At 36.8% G+C, this 21600-nt stretch overlaps 1 long non-coding RNA gene and 1 other non-coding gene across 4 annotated transcripts in view; one reads left to right on the top strand and one right to left on the bottom strand.

Moving 5' to 3' along the window:
* Window positions 1-1520: 1520 nt before the first annotated feature.
* Window positions 1521-21600, top strand: part of LOC121980482 — a 33472-nt gene continuing 13392 nt past the window's right edge. The window contains exons 1-4 of one of the 3 annotated variants that reach the window (XR_006111555.1): window positions 1521-1625; window positions 2598-2680; window positions 16242-16357; window positions 19124-20356. This is a non-coding gene — a long non-coding RNA (uncharacterized LOC121980482). Of the gene's footprint in view, window positions 1626-2597; window positions 2681-16241; window positions 16358-19123; window positions 20357-21600 lie in introns of those variants that run through there. The other 2 variants (XR_006111556.1, XR_006111557.1) reach the window with 2 other exon arrangements.
* On the bottom strand, window positions 14334-14443 carry LOC121983475. The gene has a single exon (XR_006112525.1). It is a non-coding gene; the product is annotated as a small nucleolar RNA R71 (small nucleolar RNA).

The following is a 21600-nucleotide window of genomic DNA, read 5'->3' on the forward strand; positions in this document are numbered from 1 at the left end:
GAGCCTACCCATTCCTAGGTCTTGACTGATCATCGCTGCCACGCCGATAATCTCCTCGGTGAACATCACCTCAGTCATAGATCCCCATGACCACCCTCACCGTCGGCATGAAATTTCTTGGGCAAGAGCTCCCAACGACGGCACAAAGAGGAAAGGCAAGTATATTTCCCTCTATAGGTATGGGTTCTGTGGGGTAGAGTGAGAGACATTTTGGAGGGGTTGGAGTGCTTCTTCCTGTGGTGTCCGAGGGGTGTATAAGGTTACAAAATATTTCCGATGATGTTCTTGATTCTTCATGAAGGTTTTGGTTCATATTTTCTACAACAAATTTGGGGGATTGTGATTGGTTTTCGATGGTGCATCGCTTCTTTGTAATGGTTTTGAATCTCTGGTACAAATTTGGGAGTGTGTATTTTGAGCTCATTTTCTTTCACTGCTCCTTCGAGATGTTTTTCGGATACTGGGTAGATTTGGAAGGTGAGGATTCAATTCGATGTTCTTGCTTCTTTAAGAAGCTGCGGATTTTGGGGACAGAATTCAATAGGTTTAATGCGTTTTCAAGGTGATTCTTTCTTATCCATGTTGTTTTCAGATTTCAAAATAGATTGGCGAAGATTGGGAGTTGATTCGATGTTGATTTTTTTTTTTGTTATTTTTCATAAGCTAGCTATGGTTTCGTGGACTAATTTAGTAGGTAGGTAATGAGATTTCAATGTGGGTTTACTTCATGTGATGGCTTTGGTTTGTTTAAATAGATTGGAAGATGGGGAAATTGGTATTGATGTGTTTTGGTTTCTTGTGATATTGTCGGGTTTTTCTGGACATATTTGAAGATGGTGAACTTTTGTTTATGTGTTCTTGATTTGTGATAGCCTTGGATTATATTTACTAGACTGATATGGTAGGTGATAAATAGATTTTGGAATTGGTACTCATTTCTTCATGCTAGCTTGAACATTTGGAACAGATTTAGTAGAATAGGGAATGACGTTATCTAAGTAGTTGTTCTCTTTTTCCTTATTTCCACAAGTTACTTTGATTGCATGTGTATTTCTTGGAGTTCTAACTGTTTTTATGGAAGATAGCATAAGAACCGTGCATACTTACTTGTCCAGTATGATACAAATGTGTTGTTCCTCCTATATAGATGACTAGATGGATATGTGCATGTGTGGTTACAGTACGGTATGAGCATCCTGGGATGAGCTATGGGGAGAGCTCTTCCAAACATGAATGATAATGTAATTAATGTTGACTTCGACTATATGATATAAGTTATAAGTTCTCCTAAGATGTACCTCTAAAATTCATGATCATAGACCAAATGAATGTGCTCCAAAGATGATTACCACACTTGTGTCATGTTTGTCCCTTACTAAGTTATGCAAAAAGTTTTTTTTTTCTTTTATGGGTAAGTAAGTCATGCTCCATGTTTCCTTCTTGCATTGTTAATTATGTTATGTATCTACTATCTACTAGTGGAATATGCTTGCTTAGTTTGTTCACGATGTAAATGGTGCAGGTGAGGGAGATGCCACCAAGGGTATGATAGGGGATGTGGAGGTGGAGTAGCTGAGGAGATAAGATGAATGTATAGCACATTGTCGAGGGACCCCTAAGAGCACGTTATATACTTTTGCCCTTTTATCTGTTATGTGGTTATGAGTTGGAGTCTATTTGTCTCCTTATCTTGGTAGAAGTTTATAAATTTCATTTGAAAGATATATGTTGAGTTTGGGTTCGTATGTGACACAATTTTTTTTCTTGATTCAAAGGTGAATGTGGTCTTTTGTAGTAAGTCATCTGCATGTCTCTACACGTTTTATATGTTTTGGGATCATGGGTATGAAGTAAGGGTTGTTTCACGTCAAATACAAATTTGGAGTTTCAATTGAATGATGTTTTGGAGGGGATGAATTGTAAAGTAAATAGAGATCCTACTTATGATTTTGTAGCTTTACAGGACTCCTCTACTGATTTTCATGACCATAGTATATTTGATGATACTTCAGACATTGAAAGGACTTTTGATGAATGTTCAACCAACCTTGCTATTATTCTTATTGTAAATCCTGATAATACATGCTTGATTGATGATGAGATTATAGGTGGAGTAGATGATGATATTATTGTGCAACCCTCCGAATGGGAAGTGGTGGATAGTTAGTTGGAGAACTTTGAGTTGGGCTCTCCCATTCCTACGATGCCTCCATTTCAACAGAACAAGGCCTCAACATCAACTGTAATAATTGTGCTCTAGGCCTAGATACTTCAACTGCACTTTCTCTGACATCCAGAAAGAATCTTCAAAGAGAAGAAGGAGGGAGCGATTTCTCATGATATTGTTCCCATGATGAAAGCTCCCTTCACATTTTGGGCCATTAGTTAGAAAGTTTGGAGGTATCTTACTCCAGTGAGATCACGGTTTAAGTGAACCAAATAAGGGGTCGAACTAATGACCTTGAACAAACACTTTTTTGGAGACAACCGAAGTTCTTTCTTAATTTCATTTAAGTTCTAGTTTATTATTAGTTTCTTTACTTTCTTTATAACCCAATCCCTCTACTTAGTTTTTATTGTCTAATTTCTTTTTGCAGGATTCAATGTTGTGGAGGAATATTAGATAGAGGAGTCTTTTTTAAGCACATGCTTATCTCAACCATTTGGAGCTCATCATTTGGTAACTTCTCTAACTTTAAAACCTCCTCCACATTACATTTCTAGTTTTTATTGGGACAATGAAAAGTTTAAGTTTTAGGGGATGTATTGGGTTCAGTTTAGTTTTATCATATTTTTTTTTGTATAATAAATTTTTCTAGTTGCATTATACATCGTGTCATGATTGTTTGTTCCTTAATATAAAAATGCTAGCATTCTTGTTCTAGATTTCATGTGGTTTATAATTGACTTATGATGCTAGTATGTTTAGTGATCTATTTATTTTTTTATCAATGATAGCTTGAAGTGAGCAATAGTTTTTCTATAGGAGTTTGAGTGTTAGGATCTCTTTACACTTTGTCTAGTTTTGATAGTAGATAATCCCGAAAATAGTCATGATTTATAGAACTAGATTAGTACTTATAATTCTAAGGTGCCCTTTCAATTATATTTTAGTTACTAGATTATCTCGAATCATGACAACTCACTTGGAAAAATCAAAATTCATGTATTTGCATTTGTGTTAGTGCTACACTTTTAAAGAACCTAAAAAAGAAGCAAAAAAATTTATTTGAATAAGGGGTAGAAAATAATTGTTGTGAGTAGAAACTAATAATTTACCCCTTTGAGACCGAGTTAGGTTGCTGGAGAAATAAATATTATGTTTCTCTTGATTCCGAGTAACCCTTTGAGACCTTGTGTAGTATGAGAGGGAGAAACCATGCGAGTGGTAGGTGAAACATTAAGAACATAGTGATTTGAGGACTTGACTAGGCATAGGGATTGCACCTTAAAAAAATTAGGCCATTATTGTACCGAGCACGGAGAACTATTACTTAGTTCATATTTAAACAAATTTTGTTTTTTGTTCACTAGTGAAATCAGTTGATAGAATTAGACTAATTCGCTAGAGATTACACTATTTAACCACATGAGTTTAGATGTAGTTTTTTACTTGAGAACAAGTAAAGGTTTAAGCCTAGGGGTGTGTTGTGCATAGGTTATGTATGTTTCTAGGTATTGTTTGATGCGCATCTACTTGTATTTCATGAATATAATTTATGTTTGTTGCACCTTATTTCATTATTTATGTTATACTTATATTTTATTTATTCGGAGATCTGCTCTTTGTATATTTTGATTGACAAGACGCCATTTATAGTGAAAATGGAGTAAAAGCACACATTGAAGCAACTTGTGAAGATCTAGTATCTTGGTTGTGCCCCCTCGCATGGTTGTATGCCTACCTATTACCTCCCACCAGAAAGACATGAGCAGGTCGTGCCTCTAAGGCACAGCCATGCCTCATCCTTAGGCGAACACATGGGCTGGTCGTGCCTAAAGGCACGGTCATGTTCCTCATTCAAGGAGGACACACGACTTGGCCATGCCAAAAGGTACAACCATACCACCCATCTCAGAAGAAGACACGTCCCGCCCGTGCCAAAAGGCACGACCATGCCTCTTACCCCCAGCAAACAACATAGCCTGGTCGTGCCAATTGGCACGACCATGCCGCCTTCTTTCATCAGTTGCACACCCTGGTCATGCCAAATGGTACGACTATGTGGTGGAGAACACGAGGGGGCACAACCCCTGCCTATAAAAGGAGCCCTTCTCCTCCTTTTTGTATCTTGCTCATCAGTGAAATTATTTGATTAGATTAGACTGGTTCGCTAGATATTACGATGCACTATTTAATCACAAGAGTTTAGATACAGTTTTTGCTTGAGGACAAGCAAATGTTTAAGTTTGAAGGTGTGTGATGTACATAGGTTATGCATGTTTCTAGGCATTGTTTGATACACATTTACTTGTATTTAAAGAATATAATATATGTTTGTTACACCTATTTCATTATTTATGTTATACTTTCATTCTATTTGTTCAAAGATATACTCTTTGCATGTTTTGATTGACAAGATGTCATTTGTAGTGAAAATAGAGTAAAGACACACATTGAAGTAACTTGTAAAGATCCAGCAATGTGGTCGTGCCCCCTAGCTCATCTACGTGCCTCCCTATTGCTTGCCACTAGAAAGACAAGGGTAGGTCGTGCCTCCAAGGTATGGTTGTGGCTCATCCTCAGCCAAACACACGGGCTAGCCGTGACTAAAGGCATGACCATGTCCCTCATCACAGGCGGACACACGGCTCCGCCGTGCCTCCCATCTCAAAATAAAAGGCATGACCGTACCTCTTACCCCCAGCCAACAACACGGCTTAGCCGTGCCAATTGGCACGACTACGCCACCTTCTTTCGTCGGCTACACTCTTCAGTTGTGCCGAATGGCACAACCATGTGGCGGAGACCATGAGGGGGCATGACCCTCATCTATAAAAGGGGCCCTTCTCTCCATTTTTATAGTTCTCCATGCTTAGTGCAATAGTGGCCTAAATTTTTCCAAGTTTCAATTCTTAAGCCTAATTAAGTCACTATATCATTTGTGTTCTTTATATTCCCAACAATAAGCATTTACCTACCACTCGTATGGTTCCTCCCTCTCATACTACACAAGGTTTCAAAGGGTTACTCAGAATCAAGAGAAACATAATATTTATTTCTCTAGCAACCTAACTCGATCTTAAAGGGATAAATTATTAGTTTCTACTCACAACAACTATGTTCTATCCCTTATTTAAATAATTTTTTTTCTTCTTTTCTTGGTGCCTTAAAAGTATAGCACTAACATAATATAAATATACAAATGAAAATGCAGAAATTTTGATTTTTTCAAGTGAGTTGCAATGATCCGAGATAATCTAGTAACCAAAATGTAATTAAGAGGTCACTTTAGAAATATAAATACTAATCCAGTTTTATGAATCATGACTATTTTTAGGGTTATCTACTATCAAAACTAGTTAAAGTGTAAAGAGATCCTAAAACTAGGCCAACACTCAAACTCTTATAGTAAAAATATTGCTCACTTCATGCTATCATAGATAGAAAAAGATAGATCACTAAACATACTAGCACTATGAGTCAACAACAAACCATATAAAATCTAGAATAAGTGTGCTATCATTTTTACATTAAAGAATAAACAATCATGATACGATGCATGTAGCAACTAGAAAAATATATTATATAAAAAGAAATATGACAAAACTAAACTAAATCCAATACCCCCAGACTTAGACACCTCATTGTCTGAATGAAAAGAATCAACTAGGAGGAGGATGAGAAAGAGGAAACCTGGGTAAATGAGGCATGGTACCAAGATGCTAATGGTAATGAAACATACTAGCAACCTTTTGCCTTACTAAATTCATAGAATGTCTAAATTCCTCCTCCCTATTTACTCCAGGTTCTAATGACTAAAGAAATCAGAGACCTCATTCTAAAATTTGGTTGTCCTACTAAAGTGATCCTATACCTCTTGGAACTAATCTTGATACATAGCTATTTGCCCTTCCAACAGGTGTTAGTGGGCAATATGCTCAACATGAAGTGTATCTAAAGAAGCATGGAATTCAGAGAATCAAACCCAGAATGTCCTTCCTCACATATGCAAAAGAATGTCTAGTAGAGTCGAGTCTAGAGGAAGAAGGTCTCGGATGATCCATGGGGGTGGGGGTGTGTTCAGGTGCAATGTAAGTAATGATCCAATTGTTATGATTTTTGATCAAAGTATGATTGGGGTTTAGCAATTTAAGGGGGAAACCATTCCTCTTGGAAAACATAACCATCCCCATCCCTACAAATCAATATTATAGCCAAACAAGTGTCTAATTCAATCTTAGAGCTACTATGAATAATATCTAAACCATGTAGCTCACATCCCAAGTCAATAACAATATGTGCGATCATGCCACCCAAAACTATATTACTCGAAGAGGTTTTATGATGTGCATAGATTATATATATGTTTTTTGGTACTATTTAACACACATTCTTCGGTATTCATTGCTTATGATCTATGTTTTTGCACACTTTATCATGTTAATTTTGGCATAATTACTACTTTGCATCCATAAGTCTACTAGGTATTTGTTTTCATTTTTAGGAGCAAATTGGAGAGGTAAAAGATATAGAATAAGCAAAAGAAGACAACTTGAGAAGATTATGACATGGCCATGTTTCCTTATGGAGAGAAAAAGTAAAGGAATAAGTGACTAAGTTAAAGGAACCAAGCAACAACCATTTCAAAACCAAATTGGACCTGGCCATGTCTAAAGGCACGACCAGGTGAAGCTCTAGAAGGTGGTTGAGCCCTGTAACGCCCGCCCCTCCTGCTAGTAGGGCGGGGTTACTTTACTTAACTATTACTATTTGCGGAAACATACATGCATATTAAAATTTCTTTCGAAAGTAAAACAGTAGAAATATCATGAAGTCATGCGGGACAATAACATAATACACTTAGTTCATGTCAACATAACAAAATAACATAAGCAGGTCTTTTATTTGTCTTAGCCGAGCCACCACCACACACATCTCCTTGCCTCTCCTACATCTCCCTTAGGTCATCCATTCTTTGCCTTTATATGTGGTACAAGGAAAGTAAATTATAAGTACACAGGCTTAGTAAGATCCTTTCCTACTCACAAAAATCATATATCAAAGCATAAACACATAAACATATACCCATGGAAATATGATCATCTAACATCATATGCTGAATACATAGCATCATAACATATTATCTCATAAAGAACATCATGCTATATCATATCTTAAATCATCATGTCATATAAATCATAGGGGCATAGCATGTCATATCATAAATCATAACATATCATCTCATACAGAATATCATGCTATATCCTATCATAAATAATCATGTCATATAAATCATAAGGGCATAGCATGTCATATCATAAATCATAACATATCATCTCATAAAAATATCATGCTATATCATATCATAAATCATCATGTCATATAAATCATAAGGGCATAGCATGTCATATCATAAATCATATCATGCAAGATGTCTTTTAAAACATGTGTCATGTCATATGCAAGATGTCTTAAAACATATCATATAGTACTTGAAAATAATATAATCATGAGGGCCCGGCTTGTACCACATACATACATAAATACGCGCAATCCTTAGGACAGGGTAGCTAGCCCTGAACCTACTAGGGATCTAGGTCCGTATTACGACCGTCGACCTAAGGGCGTACTAAGGAGCTCATCCCTTTACTAGACCCGTTCATAGTCCGTCGGCCTAGGGGTGCTTATGGAGCCCACCCTTGGTACAAGTCATACAAAGTAAAATAGCATATCATGGTTCATGTCATAACATAGCATATCATGTCTTATCATATCATGAAGAGTGCTCTTAGTCCCCAAGGGGAAGCAACTCTAAGGCCTTCACTTATCATGTCATAAAGAGTGCTCTTAATCCCAACAAGAAGGGAAGCAACTCTTAGGCCTTTGCTTATCATATCATAAAGTAGGCATATTTGGGCACATAACACATCATAAGAGACATTATTATGCATGGATCATAAGCATACATAAATGAGCATATTATTTGTCATATCATAAAGCATGCATACTTGAGCACATAGCACATCATAAGAGACATTATCATGCATGGTTCATAGGTATACATAAATGAACACATCACCTATCATATAAAAGACATAATCATGCATGGAATCATTAAATAACATCTCTTAATTCATAACGTAGCATGTGAGGCACATCTAGGCTCCTAAACCCATTATGGCCGAAAGTTCAAGTGTATGAACTTAAACTCTAAACAACATACAAGAATAAGAATCTCATGTTAACTTCATATCATATCATAAGGAAGGTCATAAGCATATTAATCCAATTTTTTAAAGCTTTCCTAGGTCTTGATCCTTATCATGGCCGAAAGTCTCATGAAGAGGAAAAAAAATCAAGCTCTAACACATACAAGCATAAATATCTAACTAAATTCATATCATATCATAAGGAGATTCATGAGCATGCTAGGTTAGATTTTTAGCTTCCTTGAACTCTAAAATTTGTTCATGGCTGAAACCTTCATGAAGAGGAAACCAAGCTCTAAACAACATGCAAGCATAAATATCTAGCTAAATTCATATCATACCATAAGGAGATTCATAAGTATGCTAGGTTAAATTTTTAGCTTCCTTGAACTCTAAAATTTGTTCATGGCCGAAACCTTCATGAAGAGGAAACCAAGCTCTAAACAACATGCAAGCATAAATATCTAGCTAAATTCATATCATATCATAAGAAGATTTGTGAGCATGCTAGTTTTAGTTTAAAGCTTCCTTAGACCCTTAAAATTTGTTCATGGCCGAAACATAAAGAAACATGTGTCTAGATTTCAAGCAACATCAAAACATGATAACCCTAAGTTAGCTTTATATCATATCCTAAGGAGAGTCATGAACATGTTAGACTAAGTTTTAAGCTCTCCTAGGTCTTTCATTCACATCATGACCGAAACCCTATAGTGTAATACCACTAGGTTCCAACACATACAAGCATGCAAACACTTAGAATCTTTCATACCATTTCATAAAGAAGGTCATGAGCATGATAACCTAAATTTTAACCTCTCATAATCCATTATTTCAAGTCTTGGCCGAACACTTCATAAGCATGTATTTAGGTTTTAAGCAACATATAAGCATAAGAACACCAAACCAATCTCTTATCATAACATACATATCATAAGGGCATAGTGAACATAGTTAGTTTAGGTCTTAAGCTTTCCTAGGTCTTTCATCTACACTTGGCCGAAAGTTCAAAATTATAGATCTAGGTTTTAAGTAAGCATACAACATAAGAACATTAACTAGCTCCCTATACTAGGGTACTTATCATAAGAACATAATGAACATGTTTATTTAGGTCTTGAACTTCCCTAAACCTTTTATTCATGTCTTGGCCGAACCCCTTAGGAGCATGAAATTAAGTTTTAAGCAACATACAAGCATAAGAACACCCAACCAATCTCCTATCATAGCATACATATCATAGGGACATAGTGATCATTGTTAGTTTAGGTCTTAAGCTTTCCTAGATCTTTCATCTACACTTGGCCGAAAGTTTAACCTTGTGATCCTAGGTTTCAAGCATTCTAATCTTATGGAAAACATAAACAACTTGTACCACAGGTGAGGGGATACTTACATCCTTTCGCTTATTGTTCCTAGGGAAAATGGTACCCTTGTGAGGAGGAAGAAGGAGCTTCTCTTCCTAGTTCTCTCTTTTGTTTTCTCTTTCTTGTAAGGAGTAAACCTTGAGACTCCTTCTTAGGAATTAGTTTTCTTGGAGAGAAAACCTTAGCTTAGATTTTAGAAATGAGGGAGAGAGAGCTCTATGTCTTGGTGGAGAAGGAAGAAGGAGAAAGAAGGAGGAGGAAGAAGGAGGAGGAAGAATTAACAACTTTTCTTTCCCTTTTCTTCTCTCAATCCTGTTTATTCCTCATGTAAATGAAACATGTCTTCATTCATCCCCTTAACCCCTCTATCTCTTCCCTCTCTTAATTCCCACGAAATTAGAGGAAAAAAGGAAGGAAGGCAACTTGGTTTTTGCTTGCTTCTTTCCTTAACCAAGAGGAAGAGGAGGTAAGCTACTTGGTTTTCTCTTGCTCCTTTACTAACTATCCTCTTACTTTTAACTACAATTTCCATTCTTTTCTATTCATCTATTATTCATTACTCTAGTGGTTACCATATACCAATTTAACTCTATTATTTGTGGGAGGTTCAAGGTTCAAACCTTAACCTCACTTTCTTTTTATTTCATTTTGGTTTCTATTTTCATTTCTCTTTTTTTTTTCTTTTATTCTAAAGGAAAAATACTCATAGGTATAGCTTATCATTTCGTGGGTGTTACAAGCCCTAATGGCATGGCCAAGGAAGTAATGAAGACATAGTCGTGCCAAATGGCACGGCTAGAAAGAAGAAAAAAGCACAAGAAAAGGGGAAGTCGTGTCTTGAGGCATAGCTAGAGAGTTCATCCCGTGTAGAATTTGCTTAAGTCATGCTATTTGGCACGACCTTGGACCAAACTCTAGCCTTGCTCCAGTTTTGAAGAACTAGCCGTGCCAAATGGCATGGCCAAGAGCCTGTCTACGCTAACTTCCGGAGCAGAAATGAACCTAGCTATGCCTTTAGGCATGACTATGCATCCAAAACAGAGGTTCAAAGGTCTGACTGTGCTAAATAGCATGACCAAGAAGGATTCTTTCCATGCCAAAAGGCATGACCAGGTGCCTAGAGCTAGAGCCAAATTGGCTTTAGCCGTGCCAAATGACACATCCATATAGCCAGGCACGACAAGGTCGTGCCTCATCTCTATTTAAAGGGCACCTTATCTCCTTTGCAAAAGGGGGAGGAAGATCCAAGGTGAGAAGGGACCATCTAGGTCAAATCCTTGCACTCGGAGGTGTCATCTAGGCAATCTGAGGTCGTTCTGCTGCTCTATTCTCATCGACACTCCAATATCTTCATCTAAGGGCTTCACTCGACATCAAGGATAAGTTTTTCTTCACTTTCTTTAGGGTTCTTGAAATTATTATGTATTTGAGTTCTTGGATTGTAGATCTTCCAATTATGGAGTAGATTTCTATTATTCTAAGACGTAGGAAGTAATTGTAATGTGTATATGTTGTAAATTCTATTGAATTTCCAATTTCCTTTTTTGATGATGCTTATATGGCACTTGCTCTATTTGATAAAATGTTAGCAAGTAGGCTTCCCTTATGATCATGAATTTATCTATCTAGATTACATTTCTGTATGCATAGATCTTAATTCTGAGTTAAATACATTACCGTCTATTTATATCTGGGACTGGGTATGAACCTGAATTTTCATTAGATAGATGCATAAATTGTTGTCTCTTTTGAGTGTACGCTCCGATATAGTTCAGCATGGCCTTAGGATACTTGTTTAACATTGAGTATCTAAGGTAACTATCATTTTATATGGAACATAACCTTCTAAGGGAGAATAATTCTATATATGGATATGTTTATCACTTAACCTAATGGATTTTTTCTAATCATATGCTACGTAAGTGACCTACGTAATCTAAAGACGTACACTTGGGGAGGCCTTGTGACAGGAGGTACTCTACTGAAAATCCGGACTCTCTAAGTTACTTCTTCACTTGATGGCATACTTGGTTACTAGCAAGGGAAGTATTTCGATACATCATCACAGGGTGATATTCTATAGTAGTTTAGACTGTCCTATAAACATATAAGTGGAGAATTAGGAAAAGGCATATTCATAGCACAACATTTACTATTACAATGAAACCCTCGACCTAGAATATTTTTTGATCTAAGGACTTCCTCAGTTATCTTTCTTTTATTTTTCACATCTTAGTTTAAAACCCAAAACAACAATTATCAATTTCTGTATAGCTAAATTCGAAGTGTAAAACCAATTTACATTTAATCCTTAGTCCTTGTGGGATGGAATTTTATAAATTTTATTACATGACGACAACCATGCGCTTACAGTCACACATTAAGTTTTTGGTGTCGCTATTGGGGATTGAGTGTTTGAATCTAATTAGTTTACATTAAAGCTTGTCTAGACAATTCTTTAATTCTTTAATTCTTTAGTTCTTTATTCCTTACTCTTTATCTTTTCATTACTGTATTTTTAATTCTGTAATTTGCTTTCTTAAAAATTTTAAAAGTACAAATTCTAGTCTACCTCTTGCCTGTATATGCAAAGAATTACTATAGATATTTTGCCCGTTGATCCTGAGATTGACCGGACATATTATCGAAGACTTAATTTACAGAAGAACTAGTAAGAGCAAGAACAAAGAATCATGACGAAAAAACCTTTGAAAGATTATGCTGCGCCATATGCACGAGGCCAAGATTTAGTATTTCTAGACCCACAGTTCAAACCAATCACTTTGAATTGAAGCCGACTTTTTTTTCCATGGTTCAGCAACATCAGTACGGCAGTGGTCTGTTACACAACCGCAAATGCATGATTTCGTCGTCAGTAATAAAAGATTATCGATCCCACAGGGATTGGTTAAAAATACCAGAGATGTCTCATGTAGAATTAGCTAAACAATTAATAAGATAAGGAAATGTACCAACTAAGCAACTAGAAATAAAAATAGGAAAGGGAATGAAGTATTTGGTTTTGTGAGTATTCTAGGAATTTAGTTTCATTGTGATATTCATTAATATATCATGGTTCTCCAGTTCATATCCTCAATTGATATGCTTTTGTAGGAAGTTGCAAGTTTTCTCCTGCAGAAGACAACCGGTAAGGGACTTTGATCTACACCTCTATCAATTAAATAGTTATGATCACTATAAAATCCGTTAGTGGGATAGTCTATCACCAATGTCCCTCGGTCATACAACACAGAAATACATCATCATTCAATCTACATAAAGGTGCAGGAACTAAGCGTATTCAACTATCCCACCTCCTTGTAGAGACTAGCTTCACCACTCAAGGTAACTCCTTAGACGTCCGTTAGAGGGGCAGCTTGTCACTGACGCCCCTCGATCATACGATCTAGGGAATCCCTGTATGAGATCCACAAGCATCACAAACATCCAATCAAACATGGTAATTAGGTCCAAACACAAGAATCCATACAAGATCAAATAGATACAAAACACATCAACATCATCTAGATAGGAAAATGATATATCCATGAGATTCTTACATCAAATCACACCATAAATACTCCCTGAGTCCTAGAACAATGAATCTACTCCATAATATAAAGATAGAGATCCGAAGACAAAGAGAGCACAAACATTTCAATCCCAATCAAGAGAAGAGAATAGAAATGCTTATCTAGCAATGATGAGTGATCTTCAGAACCAATCCTTAGCTTCTAGAGTTGAATCAGAGATGGAAATAGCTTTGAAACGCTGGATCAAGGTTGGAGAAGGTGAAGATCAACCCCAAACTTGATCTCCCCAAAGGGAGAGTCTTCCTCCTCTTTCAAAAGCGGAAGAACCCTCTTATATAGGACAGGGCATGGGCACGACACGGCCCGTGCCTATGGTGCCCATACCACGGCTGTGTGGCGCACACGGCCTCAAACATTTTGCTCTCGTCCAGGGTCACACGGACGTGTGGCCCTCACACGTCCCTGTAGTTTGTCTCTTGCTGGCTCACACAACCGTGTGACTCACACGGCCTAGCCAATCTTGGCCTCTAGAAACCTTGCACAGCCATGTGGCACACATTGCTTGGGTTTACCTCTTCTATGAAAATGTTGCACGACCAGGTGGAAGTGTTGCTTGGGTCGTGTAGATCCACATGATCATGTTCTGGTCACGTTGCTCGGGTGACACGACCGTGTGGATCCACACACCCATTTCATGCTCCTCCTCTGAACAAAGAAGAGTAATTATGCTGAAAGTAAGACAAAGAGTATGAAAGTGCATAGACAAAGCATGCGTAAAATATGTGAATGTGCGCCAAAACATGCTAAGTAAGTGTATATAATCTACGCACATCATGGTCCGATAGAGGATCCAAATCATCATCTTGATAACTTCAACAAATTATGTAGCACAATGCATATTAATGGAGTTCTTCTGAAAGCGATCAAATTATTATTATTTGGATTTTCTTTGAGGGACAGAGCAAAAACCAGGCTAAATTCCTTACCTCTGAATAGTATTACTTCTTGGGCCCAATGTGAACAAGTCTTCTTGAATAAATTCTTTCCGCTAAGTAAGACAACACACATCCATAATCTTATTACAAGCTTCAAGCAAACAGATTCTGAATCTCTCTATGAAGCTTGGGATAGATTTAAGGGAATGCTGAGAGACTGCCCACATCATGGATTGAAAAATGGTTGATGATTCACACTTTCTATAACGGGATTAACTATCAAACAAAGGTTTTCCTAGATTCTGCTAGCGGTGCATTAATGAACAAGGGCCTAGATGAAGCAGAAGACATCATTGAGAGTGTGGCACAAAACCATTACCAATGGGCTTCAGAGAGAAGTTCAAGAGCATTTAAAATACAAAAAAAAAAAAATACAATGTGGATACCCTTGACTTAATCACTACAAATCTGGATTCGCTATCAAAGCAATTTAAGAATATGAATACACACCCTATAAATGTAATTTCTATAGCTTGTGAAGTATGTGGAGCCTCAGAACACACAAAAGCTTCTTGTCCTTTTGGAGATATCAATATGCAAATATCTCAAGTCGAACAATGTGACCCCATTGGTAACTACAATCAAAGGCAAAACAATCCTTACTCTAATATTTACAACTCAGGGTGAAAAAATCATCCCAACTTCTCCTATAAGAACAATCAAGACTTTGGGCCACAATCTGGACAATAATCAAATCCACAACTAAGCTGAATTGAAAAGCTACTAGAGGAGATCCTAGCTAACCAAAAAGAGATGAAGTCTGATATCAAGAAATTAAACACACGACTAGACAATTCAGAGAAGCAAATAAATGCAAGAATGGACAACCAGGACAAACATATCAAAATGCTTGAAAATCAAGTTGCTTAAATAACTAGTTCTTCTTCCTCAAGAGTTCAAGGAAATTTTCCTGGTAAACTTGAACTAAACCTTGTGGAGCATTGCAAGGCAATTGAGCTACGAAGTGGACGGACCTTGGGTAGTCCCCAAGTGACCTCTACAAGCGAAGATGGAATTAACTATAGTGAAGAGCCATCTTTTTCTCCACATAGCGTGATGAGAAGGAAGATGAGATTACCATTGAGGTTGGAGAACTCTCACCCATAATCAAACTTCAAACAGTTCCATTCCCTTAAAGAATGCACAGAGCACAGAAAAGATGCAGAGTTTGAGAAATTCATAGAAAAGATCAAAGAGATTTGTATTAATATACCATTATTCATTATTGGACTCCCTGCATCAAATACCCAAGTTTGCCAAATTTATGAAAGAAATAATTTCAAATAAAAGAAAGAAGGATGGGTTTAAGACAATGACCTTAACTGAGGAGGTTAGTGCATTGCTTTTAAACGCCTTGCCTCCTAAGCTCCAAGATCCAGGTAGTTTTTCAATACCATCCAAAATCAATGATACTATGATTGAGAAAGCCTTTTGTGTATTGGGAGCTAGTGTCAGTCTGATGCCATTTTTGAAATTTGTAAGAAGTTGGGTTTAAGTGATCTGAAGGTTACTACTATTGTACTTCAATTAGTAGACTCAAGATGTAAATATTTATTGGGCATAGTTGAAGATGTGAAGGTAGAAATAAAGAGTTTTATCATCTCACGGCTGGGATATAAACCCAACCATGGCCGTGTCCTAGGGCACGACGACCACAATATCACCTCCCAAGCTCTTCCAAACTCCCTTCTTCTTCCACTATTCATTTCTCTTCCTCCTCTAAACTTCTTCCCTTCTCAAAATCCTCTTCTTCTTACACGAGATCTACTCTCCTCACTCTCAAAATTTCCTCTCTCTCTCAAATAAAAGTAGATCTTAAATAAATTCTTCCTTTCTCCACTCAAGATCTAGATCTCTATCCTTTTCTCTCTTCTTCTTGCCTTTTCTCATCTAGATCTGATTTCTTGAATTGCGAATAAATCTTCCTATCTTGGATATATTTTAATGTCTAATGTCATGAAATAAATTTGTAGGTTGGGTGGATCTAGCGGAGGGGATGATTCGAAGAAGGATAAAGGAAAAGGCAAAGCACCCATGAAGGAGAAAGCACCAGCAAAAGGAAAAGGGAAGCATCCTACTCAAAATGAAGGTAAAACTAATGGCATTGTTCTTAGAAATGAAGATCATAAATTTAGATTTGATAACTTGTTCAGCCATAAGTTAGTTTGTACAGATTATATGGACAAGACAACCATGGAGTGCTTGGGAATATTAGATGATGTGGAATGGTTGATTAGCAATTTAGATTGGAATGATATGATGTACACTAGTGAACCGACCTATCCACTTCTTGTTCTAGAATTTTTTAGTTCTTTAGAGTAACTTCACTTCCGATGACGATCATGATGGATAAATTAGTTTTAGGTTAATGAATCATGATTACCTTTGGACTCTTTATGAATTTAATAATTATTTTGGATTACCCACGGGGGTACCTCACAAGTTTGATTATAGATACAATGTTAATTATTTTTGGAGTTTAATCACTGGTTTAAGTGAGCCCCATGACCCATCTAGATCTAAAACTTCCCATATGCAGAACCCCATCTTTCGATACCTTTATCGTGTTATGAGCAAGACTATCTATGGTAGGGTTGAGAGTGATGGAGTGGTAAGAAAAGTAGAGCTTTACTCTATATGGGCCATGATTCACAAAGTTGAATTTGATAGAGGGTTCCATTTTTTGCAAACTATGTAGAGGGCAGGGAAGGCAAATTCAGGAACAATTGTGTTTGGTGTGTTCATTATGACCATTGCTAGGAAACTTGAACTAGACATCTCGAGTCTAGAAGCTATTCATGGAAATATCAAAATAGATATAGACACATGCCTAGCAATGAAAATGATATGTAGGGATGAAAATGGATTTAGATTTCCTAGAAGGAATGAGTTCCTTGTCGTCTTACCAAATCCTAAATGAACAACAATTCGAAACCCCAACAATTGGATTATTAAGGATCCAATTTACAGTTCCTTCGCATTCCTTAGAGAGCATCATGTGTACCCTCACCTAGAGTCTCGCCGCCAATTGGATTTTCTGATCCGGCTAGACATTTATTTACTTACGGTAGTGTGGAACCTTCTAGCTTTGATTTCTCTGCTTTTCATATATCATTGGATTCTCTTCATGAGAAGTAAGATATTTCTCATAAGAAGTTGGAGGACCACTGTGACTTCACTCATGATCAGTTCCAATATGTATAGGACCAATTTCTGAAGAGGGATAATTTTTATTGTAGGGTATCCAATTTTGTAGGAGATTACTACACTTACCAAGGGAGGATGAATGAATTTATGGACTCCATGGATATCATGGGTCAGTAGGTGGCCGCATTATACCAGTATTATGAAAATATTTGCCATCTTCCTAGAGTCCCTATATATCTCCCTGGGCCACGATCTCCACCGAGGAGCAGACCTCCTCCGGGTGGTCCATCTACACCCACCCCTTTCCCTCACCCACCCCCGTAAGTTATGTTTTATTGAGGAAAATGAAGTGTCCAAGTATTGGGAGGGGGGGGTTAAGTACAGTCGTATTTTGCTTTCTTAGTCTAGTTATATTGTGTTCTATCATATTTTGAGGCATTTTGAGTTACATAATCCACACTATTATTGCTGACTTGTCCAAGAGTAAACTTCTAGCATGATCATTATCTAGAGGTCTGAGTTACACTTCTTAGTGCCAGTATATTTAGTGAATTATTTTTTCTATCTTCAGTGAAACAAAATGAACATATCATTTGTTCGATAGCAAAATTTTTTTGCATGTTTATTGTTATATTCATGTTGATAGGTTATGAGTGCTAGTATGTTTGGTGATCTATTATTCTCTATCATCAATAGCAGGACGTGAGCATTATTTTTGATTGAAAGGATTTGATTCTAGTCTAGCTTGAGGATCTCTACACCTTGCCTTATTTTGATAGTTGAAAGTTATGAAAATAGTCATGATTCATTAGATTTGATGAGTACTTGAATTCCCATGGTGATTTCTTAACTACATCTTGGTTATTTGATTAATGCTTGAACATTAAAGCTCATTTGGAAAAATAGAATATCCCACTAATTGCATCATAACAAATGTGCAATTGAAAAAAAAGCATATGGAATAAGGGATCGAAAAACTTTGTGGTCGTGAGTGGAAACTAGTTGTTTGCCCCTTTGAGACCGGGTTAGATTACTGGAGAAACAAATACTAGATTTATGTTATTATTTAGCACATTCTTTAGACCTTGGATAGATTTAGGATAGAAAGTAAGCAGTGTTTGCTGCTAGGAATAAAAGGAAAAGATGGTTCAATGATGACTTGACTAAGACTAGGAATCAATACTTGAGAAATTTAGGCCACGATTTGCACTGAGCACGGAGAACTCATTCATAGAATAATTAATCCATTTATGATCATACTCATTATTGAAATTATTTGATAGAGTTAAATTGGCTCATCAGGGATTATGATATACTTACTCCTACACATGTTTCTAGACTATAGAATTTTGCTTGATAACAATCAAAGACTTTATTGTAGATCATTCTTGATTATGGTTATTAGTTTGGCTAGCTTGATAGAATTGAATAAAATCACTAATGTTAGACGTTTTTAGCTCATGAATCTATATTATAGAGTTTGCTTGAGAACAAATAAAGGTTTAAATCTGTGATGTGCGTAAACTATATATATATATATATATATATATATATATATATATATATATATATATATTGTATTGTTTAACACACATCCCTTAGTATTCATTGCCTATGATCTATGCTTTTGCACCCTTTATCATATTAATTTCTACATAATTACTATTTTGTGTCCAGAGGTCTGCTCAGTGTTTGTTTTCATTTTTAGGAGCAAATTGGAGTGGTAAAGGATTCATAATAAGCAAAAGAAGACAACTTGAGAAGACTCTAACCTACCCATGTTTCCCCGTGGAGAGAAAAGTAAAGGAATGAGTGCCCAAGTCAAAGGAACTAAGCAACAACCATTTTAAAACCAAATTGGACCTGACCATGCCTAAAGGCACGGCTAGGTGAAGCTTCAGAAGGTGGCCGAACCCAAATGGCATGGCCAAAGAAGCGATGAATACATGGCCGTGCCAAATGGCATGGCTAGAAAGAAGAAAATAGTACAAGCAAAGGGGAAGTTGTGCCTTGAGGCATGGCCAGAGAGCTAATCCTGTGCAAAATTTGTTTAAGCCATGCTACTTGGCATGACCTTGGCCCAAAATATAGCCTTGATCTATTTTTGAAGAATTGGTTGTGCCAAATGGCACAGCCAAGAGCCTATTTATGCCAACTTCCAAAGTAGAAATGAAAGCCATACTTGGTATGGCCTTGGCCCAAAATATAGCCTTGATCTATTTTTTGAAGAATTGGTTGTGCCAAATGACACAGCCAAGAGCCTATCTATGCCAACTTCCAAAGTAGAAATGAACCTAGCCATGCCTTTAGGCACGGTTATGCATCCAAAATGCAAGTTCGAAGGTTTGACCGTGCTACATAGCACGACCAAGAAGGGATGAGGAGAGCAAGCTTTGCTCTGGCCATGCCAAAAGGCACGACCAGGTGCCTAGAGCTAGAGCCAAGTTGGCTCTAGCTGTGCCAAATGGCACGACCTGATAGCCAGGCGCGACTAGGCTATGTCTAGAGGCGTGAGCAAGCTATGCCTAGAGGCATGACCATCCCGTGCCTCACCTCTATTTAAAGGGCACCTTATCTCATTTACAAAAGGGGGGAGGAAGATCCAAGGTGAGAAGGGACCATCTAGGTCAAATCCTTGCACTCAGAGGCGTCATCTAGGCAATCTAAGGCCGTCCTGCTACTCAATCCTCATTGACACTCTAAGATCTTCATCCGAGGGCTTCACTCAACATCAAAGATAAGTTTTTCTTCCCTTTCTTTAGAATTCTTGAAATTCTTATGTATTTGAGTTCTTGGATTGTAGATCTTCCAATTATGGAGTAGATTTTTGTTGTTCTAGGATGTAGGAAGTAATTGTAATATATGAATGTTGTAAATTCTAGTGAATTACCAATTTCTTTATTTGATGATGCTTGTATGACACTTGTTCTGTTTGATAAAATGCTCGCAAGTAGGCTTCCCTTATGATCATGAATTTATCTATCTAGATTACATTTCTATATGTATAGATCTCAATTCTGAGTTAAATATATTGCTGTGTGTCTATATCTGGGACTGCCCATGAACCTAAATTTTCATTAAATAAATGCATAAAATTTTATCTCTTTTGAGTGTATACTCCGATATAGCTCAGCATGGTCTTAGGATATTTATTTAACGTTAAGTATCTAAGGTAACTATCCTTCTATATGGAATGTAACCTTATAAGGGAGAACAATTCTATATATGGATAAGTCTATCACTTGACCTAATGAACTTTCCCTAATCATATGCTATGCAAGTGACCTACGTAATCTAGAGATGTACACCCGGGGGAGGCCTTGTGACATGAGGTACTCTATTGAAAATACGGACTCTTTAAGTTATTTCTTCACTTGATGGGATACTTGGTTACTTGTAGGGGAAGTGCTCTAATACACCATTGCGGAGTGGTATTCATTAGTAGTTTAGATTGCCCTACAAACATACAAGTGAAGAATTAGGAAAAGGCATATTTATAGCACAACATTCACTGTTACAATGAAACTCTCGGCCTAGAATATTTTCTAAACTAAGGACTTCCTCAGTTATTTTTCTTTTATTTTTCACATCTTAGTTTAAAACCCAAAACAACATTTATCGATTGTTGTCTAACTAAATTCGAAATGTAAAACCAATTTACATTTAATCCTAACTCCTCGAGGAATTGACTTTTATAAATTTTATTACTTGACAACAACCATGCGCTTGTGGACACACATCACTTTACTAGTCTTCATAAGTTGGTTAATGAAATGGTACTCAGAATCAAAATCAATTTCATTCAACAAGGCCCCAAAGCAATAAAGATTGACTTTTTGTACCACCCCATCACTATTTCCATGACTAAAGATAGTCTTACTTATAACATGATGAAGGTATCAAAAAAATGGGTTTTGGAGGAAAGAAGCCTTGGCATGGGAGGGATCATATAACACATCCTAATCCTCAATTGCCTCCCAAAAGTCATTGGCCTTAAAAGATCTATAAAATTTTTTAAATTCCTCAATTGACAAACCAAAGCAAGTATTGAAATGTATTAAGTTCCACTCATAATCATGATTAAATAGATGAAAGATGACCTTCCCCTCATCATCACTATTAGATGAAAAATAAGCCTCAATTGAGCTTAGAAATTCTAGAGTAATTTTAGGGTAGGTTGGATAT

The sequence above is a fragment of the Zingiber officinale genome, chromosome 5A (genome assembly GCF_018446385.1).
Source record: "Zingiber officinale cultivar Zhangliang chromosome 5A, Zo_v1.1, whole genome shotgun sequence".
NCBI lineage: Eukaryota > Viridiplantae > Streptophyta > Magnoliopsida > Zingiberales > Zingiberaceae > Zingiber > Zingiber officinale.